General features: G+C 37.0%; 1 long non-coding RNA gene across 3 annotated transcripts; it reads left to right on the top strand.

Annotated features, from left to right (window-relative positions):
* Positions 1–3,287: 3,287 nt before the first annotated feature.
* LOC120891980 (uncharacterized) lies at positions 3,288–23,834 on the top strand. 3 transcript variants are annotated; one of them, XR_013435048.1, is made up of 6 exons: positions 3,288–6,593; positions 14,090–14,218; positions 15,099–15,154; positions 17,560–17,608; positions 19,490–19,584; positions 22,098–23,834. It is a non-coding gene; the product is annotated as an uncharacterized LOC120891980 (long non-coding RNA). The 3 variants fall into 3 exon arrangements; XR_005736581.2 differs by having other exon boundaries at positions 19,490–22,312; positions 22,459–23,834; XR_005736580.2 differs by having other exon boundaries at positions 19,490–23,834.
* Positions 23,835–25,806: the final 1,972 nt, after the last annotated feature.

The following is a 25,806-nucleotide window of genomic DNA, read 5'->3' as shown; positions in this document are numbered from 1 at the left end:
TGACCGGAATTGCTGGAATGTGGGAGACTAATGATTCTTCCTTTGATGGACATTGGAGATGAGAGCTGAGAAGATGGAATAATACTATACTACATTCCATTCTGTTGCATGTACATTGATTTTATAGCAATCCTGTTTTCAGAAAAGCTAACACGGGGGGAAAGTGTACATTTTTAGGCTAATAACATTAAATCATCCACAAATTCTTATTAATCCACCGAAGTAAACATACAATCTAAATTAGAACAATATATTTACTCTGTAAATGAAATTTCAAGATAATATCCCTTGCCCCATATTCTGATCATATATTTTTTTTAATTTTAGAAATTCTAGACAATCCACTGCAGGATGATTCAATGAGATATTGCCAACTAATGCTGCCTAATGAACAATTTTAAAGGCTGTGAGTGCACTATATAAGGATTTACTCTCTCATGTGTGACACTGTAGGCTGACTTGCAGTTCAGCTGAGCTAGAATGGACTCATCTCAGTGGCTTTGTTTTTGTTCAGGCTAGGGCTCAAGCTAAAATGGATAGCCCTTCTCATGGCAGATTACCAAAGAACAAGAGCAAAGCTAAAATGCACAAGTTCCTTTAAGACCTCTTTGTGTCATGACCACTAATATCCTGTAGTCTATGGAAAATAGGTCCATGTCTTGCTTCAGTGAGTCAAGAAAACAGATTTCACCTATACAAGAAAGGGAAAAAATAATATTTTTGAACAATAATCCAAATTATCAGAAAAATCTATGGCATTTGAAAATGAGACTAAAAACTAAATAGAAGTTTTCCTCCTAGTTATTTTTTTTAGCTCACTGTTGAGTTAACAAACAGGCAATATCACTTTGAGTGACATATATTACTCAAAGAACAAATCACATTCCCTTTGTCACAATGATGAGTGCATATTAGGGCAAGGCTGATAATGCCTTTTTTCCACCTTTCAGTTACATATAAAAACAAATATTTAATCCTGGACTCTATTTTGTCAATTAATGTCCATGTTGGACACTTTATGGATGGATCTTCACTGACAAAGAAATATTTACCAGGAGTCAAGTGCATTAAGTAATAGACCCTAAAACATGAAGCACTAAGCTGAGAAATTACAGTGTAAACATTTGAGAACTCTTTATTTGCAGCTGACAAGTTGGTGACCCAAGTCATTTGGTTTGTAGCAGTATCTTAAATCACTGAATCTCAGACATTAAAGCATATGCATATAGATATTGCTACATTACGGCATTTGGTAGGAGAAATGTAGGATACTGGAATATGTGAACCATCTTTTGTCACTTGTCAAAAGAAACTCATAAAGGTCCCACCAGAACTGAAATCAGAGTGGAAAGAAAGTATAACTTTGATGTTGGACATCTTTCTGCATGAAACTTAGAGAATAAGAAAGTCATAAACTGGATAATCTGGATCTTCGCAGGTTGGAAAAGTTTATTTTATACTTCAATAAAAATTAGTGCAATCCCAATAAGGAAAGCAGAAACTGTATTTGAATATTCCATTAAAATAAGAGGGAAACATTTTAAGATAACTGCCAAGCACCTCATTTTCCCTACATGACAAACAGGATGATGCCCTCTGTGTTAAGATGCATTTGGTTGCTGCCTCTGTGTCAGATGAGTTTTCCTTCCTCAATTATTATTTCCTATTTCTCTGGAGCAGTATAAAGATGAAGATCATTATAAAGAAGACTTCAGAGATAGACCAACCACTAATCTTATTACTGAGAAAAGAATTTCTCAGGCTGATTCCAATTTCAAGGATCATGACCCAACAAGATATCTGCCTTTGAATTTTACCAGCTTATGGAGTTTAGTATTTGGAACTGGATGAAATATGAAACATTTCTAAATGCATAGTAGGAATTGTCTATGAATATTTAGTCTCTAAGGAAACCCTCAGGACTCAGAAATATTGTCAACAAAAATAGGCTACTAATGGGATCACTTTCAACAATGCCATGCTCTGATATGGCCAGGGGAGACAATAGAGCAAAAGGATTCTACCAAAGAAAAGAACAGTTGATCTCAAGACTGGAGGAGCCATTCTATCAAACAGAAGCTGAGTGAGGAACTTATTCTTCTACTAGGATAGGAGGTCTTTGCTCTCCTGTCCAAATCTGTATTCATTGATTATTTCAACATATAACATTGTACCTACTGTGTTCCAGAAGTAAACAAAACAGAAGTTGATATGTGCATCAAATGGTAACTATTACTATTTCCCATCCAAGTGCCATTTTTCCCCTCTCTCCATCATTGTATATAGGGTGTATTGATACCTGGTTATGAGGATGGCACATCATTTAGTAGTCCTAAAACTGAAGTGTGGGTGATGATACTATCAAATGAGAGTTCAGTTCCTTTTTCTAGGGATTGAGTAAGCATGGTAGTTATGGATGTAGACAGTAAAGTAATTACTATATATAATAACATAATAGTCCTAAACTTGTATATGAATGTGAGGCAACCAAGAGGCAAATTGCAGTGGATGGTTGCTGTATGTTTTTCTATCACCTATTTCCCCTTATTTCGGTAATAGATCTAATATTTTGTTTGGGATTGCTCCACCCTCTCTCTTAGTCCACATAGTTGGGATGTGGATCCATTTACAAACCTAGGAATAGAGCATGTGACCCAGGCCTGAGCCAATCAGTGCTTTGAATGTGATTGCAGTGGTTGATTGAAGGATAGGTATGAACAGAGCAAGGAAAGACAAAGTGAACTCCAGGACTTTGACAATATTAGGAAAGCCCCTCACTAGTTTTCAGGAGATTTGAACCCAGGATTTTGAAGATCATAAGTTTCCAATAAATCTTATGATAAGGAAAGAGTCTTATAAGAATAGGACCAAGGGGTTGGGGTTGTGGCTCAGTAGTAGAGTGCTTGATTAGCCTGTGTGAAGCTCTGGGTTTGATTCTCAGCACCATATATTAATAAATAAAATAAAGGTCTGTAAACAACTAAAATAATAAGGTCAATACAGATGAAGAATGATTAGCTGAGTCCTTCTAACATAGGTGAGCATGGTGTCCTATCATAACTAAAAGTAAGTCTATCCTTGAATAGTTCTGACAAGTTGCCATTTTGTGATATTCTACTGTTTGATGATTTTTTTCAACCACTTAAAACAATTTTATGTAAGTGCATGTATTTTTATGATGTATAAAGAAAAGATAAAGATTTGCTAACTGCCACCTTTTGAGTGTCAAACTGTATCAGTTTTATCATTTTATTAATTAATTTCTCTGTATGCAGATATTATACTCTTAAAAATATCTACTTGTGAAGCTATTGACAAAAACATCAGGAGTCTAGAATAATTACAGAAATTAAGTCATATGATTTACTAACCATAACTAAGATTGCAAAAAGGCAGACACTGTTGGTTCAAGTAAATAAGGAGGCGTAAAAGATAAAAGAGAGCCCCCAGAGATTCAATTTGTTATGTAATCTTCCTGGCTAAGAAAATAGTCCAGAGAATATCATACACAACAATAAGCAATTATTCAAAAGACTATGTGAGTAACATCAAGGATTTCTCAATCATACAAAATATATTTCTCTTTTGAAGACTTTAGATAAAATTCATGACTGTCCATTATGTGGTACACTTGCTTTGCATCTTTGAACCTTCTAATCATTACAAAATAACTTTCCAATATTCCTTAAAATTTTTGAACTACTAAGTTCCTATTAGAGGAAGGGGCAGATCTAACACTCAATTTTTACTTTATATTAGAGCAGATAGTTTGCTCTTATTAAAAACAAAAATACTCCCCCCCACACACAAATAAAGAGCTACATAGGATGAAAAGTTTATTTTATCCTAAAAGTACAAGAGGAGAGGTGGTGTGATCCAAACAGCCATCAAAATTCCCTTCATCTTATGAATAAATCACCCTTTAGGGCTCTGCCATCACCTGTGTGATGCCAGTTCAGGCTGTTGTAGCAAAGTACTACCACATTCTATGTGGGAAAACAGCAAATACTTAGATTTTTAATAGTACTTGAGACTAAGAAGATCACTGCATGCTTAGAGCCCATCATTCTGGTTTACAAATCTCTACCTTGTTGCTGTATCCTCCCATGGCAGAGAGGAGAAACTGTTGTATCTTCATTTCTTTATAAAGACACTTAATTCCGTCATGGGGTCTTTATCTCATGACCTCATCTAATCGTAACAAGGAGGGAAATGAGACAGATGACATTTTTTGGTGCCCATCCTGGTTTTAAACCTCTTTCTTTAGGTCTAAAGTTCCATTCTTGGTAAACATAATTGCCTCCCAATGTCCCCACCTCCTAATACATTGGAGGTTAGAGCTTCACATTGAATTTGGGCTCAATACAAATATTCTGTCCAAATACACCTTTCCTTAGTCTTGAAGGTCTTGTATAGGAGTGACAGGCACTTTCCATTAAAGAAAACAGGTGGTCTTTGCAAGAGAAGATGGGACATTTTGCCAAGCTTTGGGCATAGAGATGGAATAAAATTGAGAAGAAATTGTACATTTTACAACACACTCAGCCACAACAACAGGATGCACTTAGATCCTTCACTGTCTGACTTTAGTAAGAAGCAGGGAAATACAGAGATTATTAGTTTATTAAAGCATCAAGTCTATGATTAAGAGAGTAGATCCAAACTAATGCAGTTTTAATTCACTTGTTTTATAAACTTTTCCTTTATCAGTCCTTACAGTTGTTGGTCATAGTGAATGCAGTGGAATCCACTGAGTGAGATCAGAATCCTGGAAAGAAGATGATTGTATTGAAAGGATATAACAAGAAGGGAAATGAGATAGATGATATTTTTTGGTGCCCATCCTGGTTTTAAACATCTTTCTTTAGGTCTAAAGTTCCATTCTTGGTGGTTCATACCTTTGTATTAAAAAAAAAAAAAACCCAATAGCCAGAATATCTTAAGTGTTGCTTCCAGAGGGCTGGGTAATGCTTTCAATCTTTTACATCCCAATTTGATATGAATATGCTTTCTGTCCATGTCAGAAAGATCTGGTGTCTGAGATATTCTGAACAGATGAAAAAAAAATCCTTTCAAAAGTACAGGCAGGGAGAACCATCTACTTTCCTCACTCCAAGTCATCTTCCAGAATGGCTTATTTCATCATATGCCCTTAACTCCCTTGTAGGTACAGATAAACTCACGTGATGATTTCTACAGCCAGACCTTTCCTCAAGCTTCTCACCTGTTTGTCTGATGCCTACCGGACATTGTCACCTGAATGTCCCACGCCACCTTCACATTCTGCTTAATACTCAGTCGTTGCCCCTAAATAAGTTTCCTCCTGAATTCTATGGGTTATTTGTTGGTTTAATCATCTGCTCAGATGCTTGGGAGTTGAATATTTCCTCTCTATCATGTTTCCATTTAATCACTCAGAAAGTCCTTTTAATTTTACCTCCTAAATAACCCACCCCTGGGGGTTCTTAATTCACTTTGTATGATCTCTTAGCTGGAAGTGTTATAGTAATGACTGATGTGTCTCCTTGTCCATTTTCTTCTTCCCCACTGCCTCCTCTCCTCATGTATTTTTCCTAGGTAGTTGCTAGAAGTATCTCTCTGGCCATCTCACTTCCTTGTGTCAAGCTTTTCCATGAACATACACCAATTAACAAGGCTGCATACTTCCAGGGTGCACTCAGGCCCTTCACTGTCTCACTTCCTCTGCTTCTTTGTTCTTAGCTCTACAGCTCCTCTGCACCTTTTTGTTCTAGCATCACCTCTAATTCCCTGGACCATCCTGCTCAGTCAATGTTTGCTTGTGCTTCTTTATTCCCATGTGTATTTTTTCAGTGTGTTGCCTACTTTTCCTTTGTAACTCAGCTCCAGAGCAACTTCTCTAGGGGTATCGATTTGACTGCCTTCTCCCACCTCCTCTAATTGGCTAAGTGTCCTTCTATTGCTCCCACAGTCTCCTATATACTCCTGATTCCACCCCCTTGTGACTTTGTATTGAGATTTTTGGTATGTCTTGCTCACCTGCTGGACTGTCATTTTCTTAAGGAGTACTCTTTGGCCCTAAGTGCCTAAATCTGGCATATAAGATACCCATAAGAAAATCATTCTTCCTTTGATTTGGCATCATGTGTAGAGAAAGCATATGTCATATGCAGGAAAAATGACAAGGATGAGTGAGATTAAAAAAAAAAAAAACATCACCAGAAGCTCTGGAAAGTTCAACATTTCCTAGCCCCTGCTATCTACCTGCCAAATAGAAAGGGCTGAGAGGGCAGGTGTAACTTTTCCACGAACAACTGGACAAAGGACTCCTAACTCTACCCATCTCTAATCCGAGCAGTTGAGCCATTTCCTGTTTGCATGTGGTCGTGTCAGATCTTCAGAAGTGAATTAAGCTTCAGTTTTGTTATTAATTGGTTTTGTTTCTTCTCTTTCCCATTTATGTAGGCCAGAATCTGCAAGAAACTATCAATTGGAAAATCTTCTGTTTGGTCTCAGGGTGTCTCTGGATACCTAGATAGAAGAAAAAGGATGACTTGTCTTTGAATATTCTCATAGAAAAAAGGAGAAATAATGTAAGAGAATGTGACCAAGAAGTAAGTGAAGGATAAGCAAGTTTAAGCTTTAAATACTTAATGTTTTTGTTTTGAAATGCCAAGCATGTTCATTTGAATGATGATTAAATTGCAGACCTATTTCTGTGAGTGGCACTTCTGCTACACTTGAAGGTAAGATTTCCCAGCTGGAAGTATACAGGTTGGTGTTGATCATCAGGGTAACTGTTTCTGGGTTGGGCAACATTATATCAATCTCCTACCCTGCATTGTAAGGTGGCCATTCTTGCCACCTTTCTGCATTTGCCAGTGCTCGAAATACAGCTGGAAGTGCATTAACATGGATATAAAATATTAGTCTTGTAAGACTGATAATTTCTGGCAAGATGAAATTTTCAAATTTTCAACAAGAAGACACTTTTAGGAAGAGTGTTGGGTCAATTTGTTCATATATTTTAGAGACTTTCTAAAAATAAGGAGATATAGGTTCCTGAACCCTGTGTTTTCAAATGTCAAAGTTGTTATGATCTGTCAGGGTGGAAAGATTTTAATAAAAAGGAACTTCAAGATGTCTTTAAGAGCATCTCCATGGAGCTAGAGAAAGGCAGGGTATGAATTTTACCCCTAGACTAAGGTGGGTCTTAGAACAGTGGTTCTGAGGCAGGGATGGAACTCTGACCAGTCCTGGATGGAGTGAGGGGGAGTTCCTGGTCTAGGGGAGAGGAGTTGGTATGGAGAGACAAGGCTTAGTATGGGCTGAAGCCCTCACCTCTGAGAGTCACCATAGCCACAGGAGTCTCAACTTTCTCCAGTGGCAAAGAAGGAACCTGCTAGTGAGAACAGCACAGTCAGGGGCCTCTGTATATCTCTGCTGTCATCTGCTGCAGAGGCCTTTGTCTGCCCCAAACTTACATATTTGCCAGGATAGTAGTTGTATTCTCCTGCCTTTCAGGGAAGCCCCACTAGAAAGTGATGTTGCCCTTGCATTTGAGAAATTATGTGTGGGCATGAAGAAGGGAGGCTCTAGCCTGAAGAATAGGACCATCTCAAAATAAGGAGTGGCAGCTTCAGCCTTTTCCTTAGGACATTAAAATCAGATATTACTATTTTTTCAGTCCAACCTGGAGAAGTTGTACATATCCATAAAGTGAAAATAAATCTTTAAGGGGTAAGCTAACTTCAGATTCCAAGGAAATTCAAGATGTTCCTAAATTATCTCAGATATGTTAGGAGGAGCAGGGGTGGGGGAGGACAGGAAGAGGAAGAAGGACGGAAGGAAGGAGGAGGAGGAGGAGGAGAACAAAAAGAGGAGGAGAAGGAGGAGGAAGAGGAAGATGAGAAAGAAGGAGGAGAAAGGAGGAAGAGAAGGAGGAGGAGGAGGAGGGGGAGGAGGAGGAGGAGGAGGAGGAGGAGGAGGAGGAGGAGGAGGAGGAGGAGGAAGGAGAGGAAGGTGAAGAAGAACCTTCCTATTTTGTCCCCACTTGGATTGTTTCCTTATGGTCATCCTTACCTTTGAGGTAAAACACCTGATTTTATGTCCTGGTTTAGAGGGATAAGCTCCTTCATGTGTAAGTTTAGCATTTCTCTGAATTGAACTGTTTTTTAGACTTAATGAAATATTTGCCACATACCACTAAATTGACCAGAGGACAGCAGAGGTTGTTTCTTGTGGCCTTCCTGGCAGTAGAAGCACCAATATCCCAGCCCTAATTTCAAGGACCCTTCGGCCCTTTGACCAGTGCTTGCTAAGACCCAGCCAACTCTGAAGAAAACACATTTTCTCCTTCGGGTTGGTCTTGCAACCTGCCCCAGAGTTTATGCCTCAGGACTCCATCCTGGCTCATGGAGTAGGGTTCTTGGACATTGTCAAAGAGTCAAAGACAGGAGCCTCTAGCAAAATCTAAATCACATATCCAAAAGAAAGCAAAAACACAAGATTCCATAGTTTTTAAGTCTTAGACAACAGCCTCTTCTCTTGAAAGAAATCTACTGGTATATTCCACATTGTCCGAAAAAAAAAAAAAATAGAGTAGAACTCAATGAGAGGCCTAGCAAGCTTTGTCTTTATGAGTAGAAAGGTACCCTTGGCCCTTGCCTCAAGTGGGAGTCAACCACATTCTGATATCATGAGTGGAGACAACCTTGCAGCAAATCCCACAAGCTTGGCTTTCTCCCTCTGACATTATCCTCTGCAGGCATCTCTCCCTTACCTGTATGTCCCAATCATATTGATTGCTCTTTGGCTGTTTTACACAGGCAACACAAAGTAATTACTAACAGAGGAGGCTTGCCTCCTGACCTATCTTAAATATGACCAATTCTTAGCAGCAGGACAGTCCCAGGATAAGCCTTTGGGTGCAGCATTTCACTTGTGCTCCTGGGAAGACTAGAAAGCTGAGATGGCATGCAGAAGTAGATGTCATTGTCGGCTCTCAGGATTCAGCTGGAGACTCTATAAAATAGGAGTTTAGGGAGGCTCCTTAGCCAGACAGTATGAAGAAGAGAAGAAAGACAGAAATAATAGTTCATGTAGGGTATGTGCCCTGTGGAGATTTCATGTGGGAAGTTATGACCTCCTGATACTCTGCCTGGTTTTAAAAACATTGTAGTTCTTGGCAAGAGAGAGTGTCAGAGGACCTCATAGGACTGCCTGCTCTTTGTGTTGAAGATATTATGAACAGGAGACCTCTAATATCTGGAAATGCCCTTTGAGAATCAGAAAAAGTCATTAAACAGTTTTCGCTAGAATTCTCTCTCAAATAGTGATTTGGATCTTATCATTAATAATCGTTAAAATCATTACCAATGATTTTGCACCCTTCATTCATTCATTTAGAGCATATAAAGTACTTAGCCAGAGAGTTATTACTCAGTAATTGAGAGCCCTTGGTGAAAATAAAAATGTTCTTTTACTTTAAGGAAATAGAAAATAATTTATGGCTTGAGGAAAAATATGCACAAGCCCCTCTAAGTGATCTTCTCTAAGGTGCAAGAACAGATCAATCAAGGTTCTTTGGGGGGACTGCTATGGTTTGGGTGTAGTTTATCCATGCCAAAACGTACATCAAGGCTTAATTCCTCAATGCAACAGAGTTAAGTGGTGGGGTCTTTGAGAAGTGATTAGGTTATGGGGGTTCTACCCTCATAATAAGATTGTCTTTCTAGAGACTGGGTTAGACCTCTTAAAGCTGGATTAGGTATTTGAGTGTGAGTGGGTCCCATGAAACTGTACTAGTTACTAAAGTAGGTAGTTATAAGGCAAGGTGACTGCTGGTGCTTTGGTTTCTTTGGAAAGCACTTGCTTGCCACTCTGCCATGTGAAACCATCTATCATGTTATAATGCAGCATGAGGCCCTTGCCAGATGTGGTCAGCCAATCTTAATTTCTCTGCCTCCAGAACTGTGACCTAAATAAACTTCTCTTCTTTATAACTTACCCAGACTTGGGTAGTTTCCTTTTTTTTTTTTTTTTTTTTTTTTTTTTTTAGTAGCAACATGGAATATACTAAGCCAAGGACCATCAACTTCTCTAGTCCTGCATTTTTCTCTACTCTACCATCATTGCTATATTCTTAGCAAATTATGTCACTTGGTGTGGCAGAACCCACTTAAGTTATCTTCTCTAAGTGAGTCCTTACTACTTTTCGCTCCTTCAAAGTCAGTTAAGTCATTCTGAAGGCCACAGATCTTGAGATCTCTGACCTGTGAAAGGAATCTTCCTTCTGTTGATGATGACATATCTCATTTAGTGCTATGGTCTGAATTTTTGTGTACCACACACAACTCATATAGTAATACCTATTCCCCAGTGGAATGTATCAAGGGGTGGGACATTTGTGGGGTGATTAGATCATAAGGACAGAACCCTAATGCATAAGATTAGAGTCCTTATAAAAATAAAGGCCTGTAAGGCCCCTCGACTATGTGGATATATAGAAGGTGCTATCGACCAGGAATGGACAGTCACTAGACATCATATCAGCCGGTGCCTCAAATTTGAGCTTCTTAGCCTCCAGAACTGTGAGAAATAAACACCTATCATTTGTAATTTATCCAGCCTAAGGTATTTGTTATAGCATACCAAAATGACTAAGACATTTGGTCTTCAGCCAATGTGGCCTAGCTATTTCAGTTCTCTATATTAAACTCTACAGAAAGATCCCCTAGGACTGATTTGAATAATTAGCCCATTCATCATCCGTGTGGGTCTAAATATTTCAGCTCTCTGCTTCACCTAGATATGCATTATAGGGCACACTTCAACAGAGAGGATCACCTCTGGGGTTCAAATACACAGCATTGCGTAGAACACAGGCTACATGCCAAGAAACTCATAATCTAAGATTTAGATGATGTGAACATAAGAAGGAAACATAGACATTGTTTGTTAATCATTAAGTCTGTGTTATCAGCAGTTTCAGTAAAGTCAAAGTGAGTTTTTTTTTTGCTTATAGATTCTGTGATGCTTCCACTTTGTTTTGTGTACCATAGTACATTTATTTTCACTGTAACATAATATTCTATTGTAAATATCACAACTTATTTATCCAATATTTGGTCATATATATATATTACACTGCTATGGAGATTCCTGAACATGGCACTCAGCATTCTACGTGTATGTTCTCCTAGTTAGTGCATATACCTGAAACTTTTTGTGGTCTCAGTTTCTAGAAGGCAGAGGTGTATAACACGTCACAGTTTGCAAAGCTTTATTAATGGTGTCTTTGGGTTATGAGAGCAAGCTTCCAACTTTTCCTGGAAGAAAAAACTTTTAAAAAGTGAATCCTGACTTTCTCTTCTTCTTGAAGATTTTCTAACTTTCTGACAATGTCCAAATGTCAACATTCACATTGAGGATGGTTTCTCATCTTATGAAATGAACTCACATGCTGTTTCCTCATGTAAAGACTGTTTTCTGCATGAGTTTTACATTTTGAGATTCTTGAAGGGGAAGGAATGAGTCTTTTCTGACTTACTCTTTAATATGTCCAAAAGAATACAATCATGATGCATTCATTTTTCCCCAGTTTTCCACATGTGTGTTATCTTTCCATAGATAGCTAATGTGACAAACCATGGCATGATTTCAATGTTTTGTGAATTACCATGTTTACTTCCAGTTCTGCCACTCTCTGTTCTGCAAATCCATTCAGAAAGACCTCAATAAGTATACCCATGTGCAAAGAACAGATCTTTTGAGCTTTCCCTTTGCATGAATCTGGTGAACCCCCAGTTGCATATGGGGAACAGGAAGTAATTGAACCAAAGACCTACATAAGGAAACTAGATAGTTCCTTATCCCCTTCAAATGATGTATTTGGTGCTTTGCTTAATGCACAGTATTTAGGGAATCTCAGCAGAGTCATGATAAAAAAATAATAATATTAATAATAATATCAATGGAAAAAAGCAAGTAAATCAGGCTGAAAGAGAAGGGAATGGAAAGAGAAGGTCCTAGACAATAAGACTGATCAAATTACATTTGTGTATATGTGAATATGGAATGATGAATTCCATCAGTATGTATAAGTATACTGCATCAATAAAATAATCATACCCCAACCAAAAACTCTGGATGAATTTTAATTTTAAATTTTTAACTTTGTTGTTCATTCTGTTAATTGAGAACCAACTATTAGTGATCAGTAAATTCTATCAACTACAGTGTTATACTTTCTAAACAGGGCCATACATGTTATATAATATTTCAATAATACTAGAAATCTTGAGTCTTATTCTTCCTGGCTTATAATGGAAAACATAGAAAAGAAATGTTTAGGATTGAATATGGTCATTGATTTTAATGCTTGTTTAGTGTTATTTAGCCAAACATCCACAAATGGAGAAAAGATAACTTTTAGGTACTAAATCAGTAGATTTCCTAAAATTGCTATTGGAAACCAGAAGGTTACCTAAAGAGCAAAAATGAAAATTGTAATCAAGCTATCAGAGAGTTTCTAGATTCAAGTAGTTTACTTTATGTCATTGACTGAATGATTGTGAACCTCCCACCCTAAATTCATATGTTGAAGCCCTAATCTCCAAAGTATGTTATTTGGAGATGTGTTCTTTAGAGATAATTGGGATTAAAGAGTACTTAGTATAGATGAGATTAGTGTCTCTTCTTAAAAGTTCACTAATATTTCTAGCTTTCTCTCTACCATGTGAGGGAGTCCTTGCCAGGAAGCAAACCAGTTGGCACCTTGATCTGTAATTTCCCAGCCTCTAGAAACAAATTTCTAAGTTCACAGCAATTTTTTATAGGAGTCCAACCAGAAAAATACACTTTTGCATTCTATCTTTCAAGGCCAAATACTAGTTTAAGCTCAATTCCAAGACTACTTTATTTTAATAAGCTGCCAGGCCTCTTATAAACCTAACTGTGCCTACAGGTCTCTGAATGAATCATTGGTTATTTCATTGTTGATGAAGAGATCATGTGCAAAATCTGTGTGTGGGAAAAGTTTTATTTTATGATGGGAAAACAGTGCCAGAGCCATAAAAAATTTGTATTTATTTATTTATTTATTTATGGTACCAGGGATTGAACTCAGCAGTGCTTAACCACTGAGCCACATCCCAGCATTCACTAAGTTGCTTTGGGCCCTGCTAAGCTGCTGAGGCTGGTCTTGAACTTGTGATCCTCCTGCTTCAGTTTCCCTAGTCTCTGTGATTGCAGGACTGCACCACTATGCCCATCCCAGAAAGAATTTTTTTAAATATTATTAAGAACTTGTGTATATGTAGCATGGCAAAATAATCAACTGTTCCATAGTTTTAGAAATGAAGAGAAAAATGTAACTGCTTAGTATCTCATCCTATTCATGAGTGCCCACCCAACTAATAATTGAAAAGTAAATAAAATTGAATTTTAAATTGTTACTTTGGGATGTCTTAATCCTGTGGTATAAGCCCAGTAATATGGGTTCCCCCCCCTCTCTCTCTCTTTCTCTCTCTCTCTCCCCACCCCCTCTCTTTTTTTGCCCTGGATCTGTATGGCCTGTGAATATTGGTAGTACAGAGTGGTGGAAGAAGAGACCTTTTAACTGTACAATATCTTGTATTCTTGCTCTTGTTCTCTGTATTAAGAATGTGTCATTTTCCCAAATATATACCTACTTATAGATTTAATTGTATTTATCTTGTTCATTATTCACAGTATGCTTTCACTATAAAAATGCAATTCTTCAATTATGAACAATACTCAAATTTTATTTTCCAACATTAATTCCACTTCTTTTATGAGAAAAAACTTTCATTAGATATATGTTGTAACCTATTGATCTATTTAGCATAGCTCTTTACTACTCTTTGAATTAAGTTTTAAAAAGCCCTTTATTTCATTTTGGTGAATTCCTCAATAATATCTTGCACTAAATCTTCACTTTGATTCTGTCAGATATAGAGATATTTTTATATTAGTGAAGACATTTTCTTATTTTCAATGATTCTTCTGTTTCATTATTATTTTGATACTTTCTGTCTTTTTTTTTTTTACATTTTTAATGTTAAGTGCTCCGATGATTATCTTTCAGAATGGAAAAACTGCCATTTTAAAGACTAAGTAAAAGTATGAAGAAAATGACCGACAGATGTCATCGGGAATAAAATTATTTATTGACTGATTCTCTTCATCAGGTTAAGATGTTTTTATATGCGCTCATGTAAGTCTAACTTATTAAAATTGGAGATTGAACTCACATACCACAAAATCATGCTTTATATTGTACAATTCAGTGGCTTTTAGATTTCTTACAAAGGTGCACAAACATGAGTGTTATTGAATTTGAGGACATCTTCATCACCCCAAAAAGAAATCTCATGGCACTAGCAGTCACTCCAGTTCCCTCCTGATCTCAGCTCCCACATTTTCTTATTCTATTTCAGAAAAATTGAATCATATAATATGTGACCTGTGTTTGGTTTCTTTCACTTAGCATAATATTTTAAGGTTCATTTATGCTGAAACATGTATCTGTACTTCATTTACTTTTATGGCTACATAATATCCCAATATGGACATACACATTTTGTCTATCACTTGATGGACATGTGGTTACTACCACTATTTGACTATTATGAATAATTGTGACATTAGCAGTCATGTATAGTTTTTTAAAAGAATGTTGTTTTTAACTTGGGGGCATGGTCTATGCCTAATAGTTGAATTGCTAGTCCATATGGTAACTTACAGTTTATATATGTAATGTCCCCCTAAGACTTGTGTGGCCCCATGTAGCAATGTTCAGAGGTGGGACTTTTAGAAAGTGATGGGATTGTGAAGGCTTTGACCTCATCAGTGGATTGATCCACTGAAAAATGAATAGACCACTGGGATATGGCAGAGGCTGTGGGAGATAGGACCTAGTTGGAGGAAGTAGGTCACTAGGAGCATGTTCTGGATGGATATTTCTTGTCCCTAGCCTCTTTCTCTTTCCCTCATGTGGTAGCCTTCCCACCCCACCCTTCTCCTTTCCAGCTGTTGTGAGCTGAGCAACTTTCCTTCATTACATCCTTCTGCCATGATATCCTGTCTCACCGCAGGCCCAAGGCAATGGAGCCAGTCAACCATGGACCATGAAACTGAGGACTGTGAAACTGTGAGTTAAAATAAATCTTTCCTCTTCGTAAGTTGTTATTCTCAGGTATCTGTCACAGTGATGAAGAGCTAACATAGTAACTCAGTATTTAAATTTTTCAGTAGCTTTGAAACTAATTTTCCAGAGTGGCTGTGCCATTTTATATTTCTTTCAGCAGTTTATGTGAATTCCACCTTTTCTGCCTCCTTAATAGCATTTGCTACTGTCTTTTTAATTAGAGTTATCCTAATGGGAGCCAACCACTATATTCTCTAGTTTTGATTTTTATTTCACTGATGGCTGAAAAAGGTGTTATGTCTTGGATAAAATTGGATTTTTTTTCCTTCTTCTTCAAAACTTTCTGCTTGGAGTAATCAATCCACTTGAATTTATTAGAATTGCTGGTGAGATACAATTTATATCTTATTGCTTTTTGTTTTTCCTGTCATATATATTTTGATTGTTTTTATTCCTCCATTGCTGCTTTCTTTTATGTTAACTATTTTTAGAGTATAATTATAATTCCCTTGTATTTTCTTTATTTTTTTTTTCAGTTTTGGGGTGTCCCAGGGTATTATCAGTTGGCCCTGTTGCTTTTAGGCCTGTGGTGAGGTAGTATAGAACAGGAAGTATACAATGGAGCAAAATCATTAATCTCACAGCCAGAAGGTTAGAGAGAGAGGAAGGGACTGGGGTTCCTCTACCCTCCTTCAAAGACATGCTCACAGTGACCTAGGGACTTCTTACTAGACCACACCCTTTAAATCCTGCTACCTCCAAAAAGGCTGGGGACCAATTCTCTAACACATGATCCTTTAAGGGGCACTTAACATCCAAATTATAATATCAAGTTAATTTAAATAATACACACAAACTTTCCTCTTACATGACTCTATTCCTTCCCTCTCTTTTGTGCTATCAGTTTCATAAAATTAAATTTTACATAGGATTTTCTCAACAACAGAGTCTTATAACTATGACTAATTTATAGAATTTTCTTTCAAATCAGGAGGAAAAAATATAAACAAAAACGCATTTGCACTATTTTTTATATTTACTTACATGCTTGTTTTTACTAGTGTTCTTTATTTCTCATGTGGATTTGAATTAGTTGTATTTTTTTACCTATGAATTTCATTCTAAAGTGTTCTACTTACTATGCCTTATATGGCAGGTTTGCTAATGTCACAGTCCCTCCCTTGGATTTTAATGTATCTGGGAATGTCTTCATTTCTTCTTTTATTTTAAAGAAAAATTTGTCATATCTCTAAGTTTGCCAATTCTTCCATCTTCCGTTCTGCTCTTGCACCTGTGTGTTTAATTCTTTATTTTAGTTCTTGTATTTTTAAACTCGAGTTTCTATTTGGTTCTTTCTTATGAATTTTAGTCTATTGATGTCCTCTAATAAATTTACTTTAGTTTTTTAGAAAAAAATTTCATTTTGTTATTTGAACATATGTAAATTATCTGATTACAATTTTTTAGTAAGTCTGATGCTTGGTTTTCCTCAATCACAAACTCTATTGGCTGCTTTTGTGCCTGTGTATGAACCATATTTTATTGTTTCTTTGCATGTCTCATAACTTTGTATTGAGAATTACACATGTAAACTAATACCGTGTAGCAACTCAAAATCAGACTCTAACTCCTCCCCAGAATATGTTTTGCTGCTGAGTTTTGGTATTGTTGCTGTTGTTGTATAATGATTTTCCTAAATGATTTTTATCAAATTTATGGTATAGTTTGTATCTAGAATGTTGCCCCAAAGCCCATGTTAAAGGTTTGGTCATTAGCCATGGCTCTTGGAAGTGGTAGAACTGTTTTAGTCAGTGTTTTCACTGTTGTGACTAAAGGATCTGACCAGAACAACTGTAGAGGAGAAAAAGTTTACTTAAGGGTTTATAGTTTCATAGGTCTTAGTCCATAGAAGGCCAGCTCCATTCCTCATGGCTCGAGATGAGGCTGAACATCATAGTAGGAGAGTGTGGTAGAGGGAAGCAGCTTACATCATGGAGATCAAGTAGCAGAGAGAGACCTCACTCTCCAAAATGTACATAATGTATACAAAATATATACCCCATATATATAAATCCCCAAGGAACCACTTTCTCTAGCCATACCCCACCTGCCTCCAGTTACCACTCAGTTAAAACCATCAGAGATTAATTCACAGATTGGCTTAAGACTCTTACAACCCAATCATGTCTCTTCTGAATCTTCTTGCATTTCTCACACATGAGCTTTTGGGAGATACTTGACATCCAAAACATAAAACAAACCTTCCAGCAGGGGTCCTAGTAGGAGATCTTTTGATCATTTGGGGTATGACCTCGAAGGACATAGTGGGACTCCAGCACCTCTGCCCATGAACTGAGCAGTTTTTCTCTATCATGTATTCTCTGCCATAATGTGTCACCTCTCCACAGGCCTCCAAACAACAGGGTCAACTAACCATGGACTAAAGCCTTCACTATGGTGAGCCAAAATAAACCTTTTCTGATTGTAACTTGATTATTTAGATATCTGTCATATTAATAGGAAGTGAATATATTCTATATTCTTTGTCATGCATAGCCACTGAAATCTCTGCTCAAATAGTTTAACAAATTATTAGAGATTTCTTTAAATGCTCCATTTCCAAGCCTTTTCCAAAAGACTTTCTGGGTGTGCTGAGAGACGTCATCAGTGCTCAGATAAGTAGTTTATAACTCAAACTTAACCTTCACTTATTGCTTCTTTAGAGTCTCAAGTTCAGCCATTATTGTCTTGGTGAGATCATAAAGAATAGCAGTAGGAATGTCTGAGCTTTCCTGCTATATCCTGCTATATCCTGATAATCCTGATATATATATATATATATATATATATATATATTATCAGGTTAGCCAATATTCTGCTAGCCAGCAAAGCCTCCAATTATGGAAAAGAATCAACTAATGCTCTTCCATTCTGTATTTAGCCAAACACAAGGCATAATGTGCCATTAGCTGGTTTGCTTCATCAGAGAACCCCTCTGGATATCTTAGAGTTTTTCCTTGTGTCCTATGATGTTGCACAAGAAACTAAATGTCAAACAGAACAGAATTTTTGTAGTTTAGTTCTCTATTTGTTATTGTCATGCCATTCCTTTTCTGTGTGAAGACACCAGCATGGCTATATCTTTAAAGAAATTGCTACCTATGATCGTGTTCCAAGGTAGTTGCAAGATAAACCACAAAAGAAATTTTTTAATGGGTGACTTTCTCCATCATTCCATGATTCATTTCACTTGGACTATAACCTACAGACATATTTAGTGTCAACTCTGGCAGCATCTCTGCTCCCCCAGAAACCTTTGATGCCTCATTGCCCAATTGCCTGTGATGACCGTTAGATTTGGAGCCCTTTGTTAAGTGGGGAAAAAAAAAAAACTATTCCACAAAGGGTCATAGCACCTCATTTGTACTCCCTGCCTCAAAAGTTGCTTCTCACAGGGGTCTCTACAATTTATTTAGAATTTGGGACTTTCAATGTAAAGATCTCATGTTTATGCCTGTATTTTGTTCCCTAGTTTATTCATGCATCAGCCCAGACATCTAAATGACAAAATCGTATATGTAAGGAGAGTCCTATTAGTGCCATCAGAAATTTTCTGTTTTGCTTTTGAGTCCAAACAATATGCTGAACATTGCAACACCATTTCAGATACTATAAATATTTTCAAATGTCCCATAGGTTTTAGAATGTTGGATATTCAGAAGCATACACTGTAGTGAATCAAAAATATATATTTTACAGAGAAACATTACAAATATGTGGCACATCAATTTGGCAAATTTTGGAGTGTCCTTTTCCATTTGTTGTTCTTCTAATCTTCCTCATGACTCTAGATATTTTCCCCATCTTAATAAAATCTTCATCATTACATGCCATTTATGTTTCTTTTTGTATACTCTCCCATACCAGCATAATGAGTCTCTCCCAGAACATAAAGCATCAGTCTACAATATGTATATGTTTCAGTTTGACACATACTTACATCACTGGTAAGCAGGCAGATGTGAAAAGTATTAACTTACCACAAGGATTTTTGAAGCTGAGTGTTTATTCTTGGGAGATTTGAATACTTGCTTAAGAAGGGGGAAAAAAAAAGAAACCCCACCATGCACATACACACGATATTAGGCAATAACACTGTCGTGGTTTACTGTAACGGAAATGTGAATCCTTCCTCCCTAACCCCCTGCCCCACACCCCTGATATCAGGTCACTTTAAACTACATAGTGGATTCAAAATATTTAGAAATACTTGACGAATCTTGAATGGTTTCAAACTGGAGTAAAGTTCACCTAATCTAATTTAAGTGTCCTTTAAAGGTTGAACAGCTTGGCCACATGTGGGAACTGTCCAAGGGAAAGCTCTGGAGGCAGAGGAGATCACACACAGCATCCCACCCTGCCCTCCTAGGAAGGTAAGAGAGTTTGTCCAAAGACTTCCTCACACCCTTGAGTCTTTGGCCACACTCCCTCACCGTCAGAACTGTCATCTGTTTCTTGTTCTTCTCTTTTGTTTTCAATTACCTGCCTTCCTGGTCGTGGCTTCTGCAAGTATGGACTTCATCTCACACATTTTATTGCTGAAGAGGGAGGGGAAGACTCAGAATACCCAGATCTTTTGCATTTGCTTCAAATGCAGTTAAAATCTAAGATAGGAGACAGGTACAATACTTGTACCTTTTGTATCAAGTGGATAATGTTGTCTCTGGATCCTTCAGATCAAGTGCTTTCCAGGCCAGTAGGCCATGTTCACTAAGAATCCCCAGCCTCTACTATGTGGACTCCTTCAAAGAACTACACACACACACACACACACACACACACACACACACACACACACACAGCAACTCAGAAATACAGTGAGTTCTGCTTGAGCAGGAGCACACTTGTGTTACTAGTGAGAAGTTCTAGGTTGTAAAATAAATCAGTGCCATGAAAACAGCATGTGATTCAGTGGGAAAGGGTGGGTGATTTGGCTCTTCCTGGGCTGATTGCACAATGGCTCCAGGTTGACTTTTGATAAGGAACACAGTTGAGTTCAGTGTTCTTATTAGATAGAAGTGTCACGGATCAGCTCCTGGAAACTGTTCTACCCTAATCTGCCAATTTATTTATTTTCAAATCCACATATCACTCTTTTAGGCAGGTTTCCAGGAGGATCATCTGGAGATAAGTTTATTTCTAGCTCCCTCCCCTTATAATAACGGCCAAGAAGAAGATGACCAAACCAAAGGAATTGTATTTTAAACATCATCTGCACTTTTTCTGAGAATTCCACATAACATTTTTATGCTATCCCACCCTTGTACTTTTATAAGTTTCCTCTTCCAAGCTATGCCATTTCAAAATGTACCCAATTATTAATTATTTACACATGTTGTATTATGCTTATTTTACTTTCAAGTATTTCGTTGTTTGTACCCAGAAGCAAGAGAGATTTTTGGCAGATATAAAGATATCATTGGCTGCCCAAGTGAAGATTGTCACCAAACTCTTTGGCCCACCAAACAACAATGGAATGTATTCTATTCCAATTCAGCTTTCTAATGAGATAAAGATAAATGTTCTTTGTTGATTTTTACCATTCCCAATTTTGACTCCTTCCAATGCAAGTAATGTATTGTCTACTTGTATATTAGAATTCAATTAGTCTTTTAACATCTATTTATTCTCTGATTTTAGGAATGAAAATACATTTTCTGTAACCTGAACAGCAGGTTATGCTTTCCAGGAGTCAATTTGTTTTGTCTTTTTCTTCAGAGAACTGTGTTAAATTAAATGGAATACTCCTTTCCAAGCTTATTTCCATATAAAATTTAATAATGCTAAATGGCATTCTATGGGATAAATATGGGGAAATATTACTTACATAGATATGTCTTCTAGTATGAAACTTTCTAGTTTTATGCAATCATCAATGTGTGCTTGTTCTTCTCACTCTTTCTGGTGGGATAAATACACCTGCATGATCTATAAGCAGTTGGAAATCATAAAGATTAAAGTTAAAAATAAGAGAGGTCACACACAGTGAAGTTTTATGCTTTTAAAGTTTTGATTCTTCAAGCAGATGTCTAATACAGATTTAGACCATGCATTTACATGAAGTTAACATCAATCCTGACTAATTCCTTCATCAGCAAGGGCATTCTGGATTTATTGAAACTAGTTGTCTTTCCTTCCTTGGAGGTAATTGTTTCTCACTCTTGAGGTGATGTCTCTCAGCCCACTGAAGGCCAAATGGAACAGGTGGGTTTGGGAGCTTCAGAAAGACTTTCACCTTCTACACAATGTTTCTTGTCATGAAGATCTAAAATGTCTTATTGTTTCTCTTTCAAGAATGCCTTCTCTATTCATTTCAATCAATCACTCATACATTGAAGCAGATTTGTATTGCTATGTTTGAATAAACTTGGATATTACATATCTAGTTCTCGGTTGAAAATGTCCTTCCAGGGAGAAAACAAGCCCCATGAAGGTTAGAGGAAAGTATATAATGGGAAACACGAAGGAACCTCTTAAAATTTAAAATTAATTTTAAACATTTTATTGTATCCTAAAGAAGTATAGCTAATCTTTGTCAGGATGTTGTTTACCTGTGAGTTAAGGGATAGGCTTGAGACTTGGATTCCAGAGAGGGGTTCAGATATGCACAGTTCAGGTAAATGCCTCAGATATCACAAGTACGTAGCTCCCTCTTATTGGAACTTGGTCACTTCACAAAACTCAGACTAGGAAAGATAGACAAGAATAGGCATCACTGAGTGAGAAAGCTCTGCCCCAAAGCTGTTCCATCTGAATCTGGGCCACTCATGAAAATGATTCCATCTGGATGGGCTTCTTCTCTGTTGGCAAAAGGGGAATGTTCAATTCTTTCTTTATATTCTGGACACATTTTCCAATGATAAGTTATGTCTACATTCACCCTCAGAACCTTCCTCAGTTGGAAAATAAGAGAAGAGTAACAGCTACTCACTCATCACTTGATTACAGTAAATCCACATCCAATTCTTGGTTCAGACTTTCTGGCCTAGGACAATGAATCTGCCTTCAACCACCTCATCACATCACTGGCCTTCTACATCCCCACTGAAAAGACAATATTGAAACATTTATTTTCCAGCTATAACAAAAGTGGTCTAAAAGGTAAGCACTCCATTCATTCCCCCAACGAAGCTAGACTGACAGAAAGATGATGACTTGGGCTTACAAATTGTCTCAATTTGAGTGTGTTTTAGTGTTGTATCCTTGATTTTTTTTCTTTTTTCTTTTTGCAACCTTGATTTTTACAGGGGACTCAATCCTTGCTTATAGGACGCCAGTTGAGTATATTGTGTATGTATGACATCATTCAGAGTTTCTCCTGAGGCCCCACCAGACTGATTTCCATGAAAAATGAGTACAAGAAACATGCAGCTTTATTCCCTTGAGGACCTAGTATGTTTCTTCTTGTCTAATAATGGGAACTATGCAACTGACCATATCTCCTTTTTTTCTAACAGAGGACTTAGAGCCAAATGTAACAATGTCTGCAACTAAAAGCCCATGACCTGTGTGTGTATTTGCATCCATTTTTCATCTCTTTTCCTTTATTTTATTTTTCCTTTATTAATTTTTTAGTTGTACTCTCATCAATTACTCTGAGAAAAGAGTCAAAAATTAATGATAATATAAAAAGTAGATGGTAATTTTAAAAATGTTAATTTCCAAAAAAAAGATTGTCTCACTGTAGCATGACTATTGACAACTGCCTAAATCCATATAATTTCAGTTGCATGTATTGTTTCTTTTAAAATATATATTTACACTAAAACAAGTGAAACAAAATAAAAAATACTTTTGTCTTTTTGTTGATTTGAGTTTCCAAAAGTTGGGCAATTCTGCTTCTGAAAAACAAATCAGATCATTTTGAAAATAAGCTAAAGCAAAAACCTGATGTGAAACCAACAAAAAATATCTATATACTATTAGAGATGGACTCTTTCATTTTAAATTGGAAATGAAAAAAATAAGTTGTGTTTATTAGCTGTACTTCACTATTTTGCAAATCCTATGACAAAAGAAGACTGTTTATTAAATATCTCTCCTCCCCCAAAATTGTTTTAAGTGTTCAGTCATGGTGATGACCTAATTTTAAATTCTACAGGACAGTTTCCCTCTATTGTCACTGAATTCTTTTCTGTACCATCATTCTCTCACTTCAGAAAATTTATTTTTTCCAATAAAAGAACAGAGATCAGGGTCCCTGGTAGTAAAGGACATCAAACATACACAATAAAATGGGAGTATTAGAAGCAAGATGAGAGTCTGTTTATCATAAACATCTCGACTTCGAAGAACCTAAAGCTACTTCCAAGAATGACCACGACCCTTTAGATTTGACAGTTTTTACAGGTGGTATAAAATGGGGCAGCTGGTTGAGAGCCAAATTTCTGGGAGGAAGGAAGCAGGACAGACCATGAAGGAAGACAAGGAAAGAAGGGCTTGGGAGAAATTCTGCATTGATTGAAAACAAACTAATAAACAAGCTGTTTTTCATCATCCTCTGGACATACATCGGTGCCCATATGATAGCAATATTTTCTCTTTGGTAATGGATTGTCCTCTTTTGCCCCTTTAGAAGTTAAGGACTTTATTAAAATCTTATTAAAATCTTGAGTCAAACATAGAGGAATAGACTCCTGTGGTGGAAGTGATTCATGGTTTGGTTGAAAGAACTTCTGAAAGGAAGAGTGAACAAGAAACATGTGAGACTCTTGTAGGAATTGTTTCAAACAGTCCATAGATATTTAACTTAATTTCTTGTTCATTATCCAGATTAGATCTATCAGACCTAATTTTTCTTCCTTTCTCCATTTTTGGGGAGTTTGATCTTACTTAACACAATGACTTCATGGCTATTTCCAAGCACCCCTTCTATGAGATCAATATTCATAAATCAAAACTTTAGGTATAACTTGGACAATCTATTTTGTTACCAAATGGATGAGAACCCACTATCTCTTCCAATATTGCTGTCCAATAGCCAATTTAATCTCTCTAGCATGGAAGAGGTACAGCCAGGTTCCCAGAGGTGGGGATATTATCTTTGTCATAGCTGCAAAAGAGCAAGTTGAGATTGGATCATGAACTATTATTACAAGTCACCAAGTTCCTGTGTCAGTAATGAGAGAATCATAGAATCCCCATTAAATAACTATGAAGGTAAGCACCGAGTCCCTGAGAATGGAGTACATTTCACAGGACACTGATAACCAGATCCTCCCACACCCAAGCAATTAAAATAAAATAACCTCCTCCCTGCTTCCCAATCTACAATACTCCTACCCTCAATCAATCTGAAGTTTAAAAAGTGCTTCCGTAAATTCTGGCTATGTAGTTTTGAATGTCCTCTCCCAAAATATGGGAGTTTGTGGAACTAAAACAGTGATTCTCATATAGAAATATACAGAATAACCACAAAACAAACTCACACTATTTCTCTCCAACAGAGTCTAAGCCTGGAGTCAATGCATACAAAAAAAAACAAATACTGGACATGGTACATATTTTTAATTTGTGAAGCATCATTTTAGCAATAGATGATATTTAATACATTTCTATGAAAACTTCCATTTTCCTTCCTTTCATGAACCTAAGAAAATTTTCACATGAAAAACACACTTATCCCATTCTTTGAATAGTAGACATGATGAAGCTGGGAACAAAAGCCTATATCTTTGAGTCGTGTATACTGTCTTTCTTGATATATGAAGGGTAAGAATAGACGAAGAAGAAGAAGAAGAAGGAGGAGGAGGAGGAGGAGGAGGAGGAGGAGGAAAAGGAGGAGGAGAAGGAAGAAGAAGGAGGAGGAGGAGGAGGAGGAGGAGGAGGAGGAAAAGGAAGAAGAAGAAGAAGAAGAAGAAGAAGAAGAAGAAGAAGAAGAAGAAGAAGAAGAAGAAGAAGAAGAAGAAGAAGAAGAAGAAGAAGACAAAGTTCTCTGTGGCCTATATCTTTGAGTCGTGTATACTGTCTTTCTTGATATATGAAGGGTAAGAATAGCTGAAGAAGAAGAAGAAGAAGAAGAAGAAGAAGAAGAAGAAGAAGAAGGAGGAGGAGGAGGAGGAGGAGGAGGAGGAGGAGGAGGAGGAGGAGACGACAAAGTTCTCTGTTCCTTCTGGAAAAAGAAATATTGTTGATCACAAAACAAATAGACTTGGCTGGTTAAGGGTAGAGGAAGGATTCAGGGCTTAATGTTTAGCAAGCCAGAGGGATTCATCAAAACATGGGGAGGGGAAGAGTTTTCTGGACCAAAGTCTTAAACAATAAGTTCCACCTGTTGTGGGCCATAGTAGGCCTTGGCATATGAAAACGATTGGTTTGACTGACTCCAATACAAAATTCTAAAGATGCTCAAATCCCTTACATAGAATGACATAGTATTTACATACAACTCGTGCACATCTTCCTCTGCACTTTATTTAACTCTGTCTTACATCCAATACCTAATACAATGTAAATGCTATATAAACAGTAATTATACTGTTTTGTGGAGGGAGTAATGTCAAGAATAAAATCTGTACATGTTCAGAACAGAAGCAATCTTTATGGGCCACACTATATAGTAAATGGTCCTTGGTTGGTTGAATCTATGGAAGCAA

Source organism: Ictidomys tridecemlineatus, chromosome 2 (genome assembly GCF_052094955.1).
Source record: "Ictidomys tridecemlineatus isolate mIctTri1 chromosome 2, mIctTri1.hap1, whole genome shotgun sequence".
NCBI classification, from domain to species: domain Eukaryota; kingdom Metazoa; phylum Chordata; class Mammalia; order Rodentia; family Sciuridae; genus Ictidomys; species Ictidomys tridecemlineatus.
The sequence above is the reverse complement of the archived record's forward strand: the minus strand, read 5'-3'. Positions and strand labels throughout refer to the sequence as shown.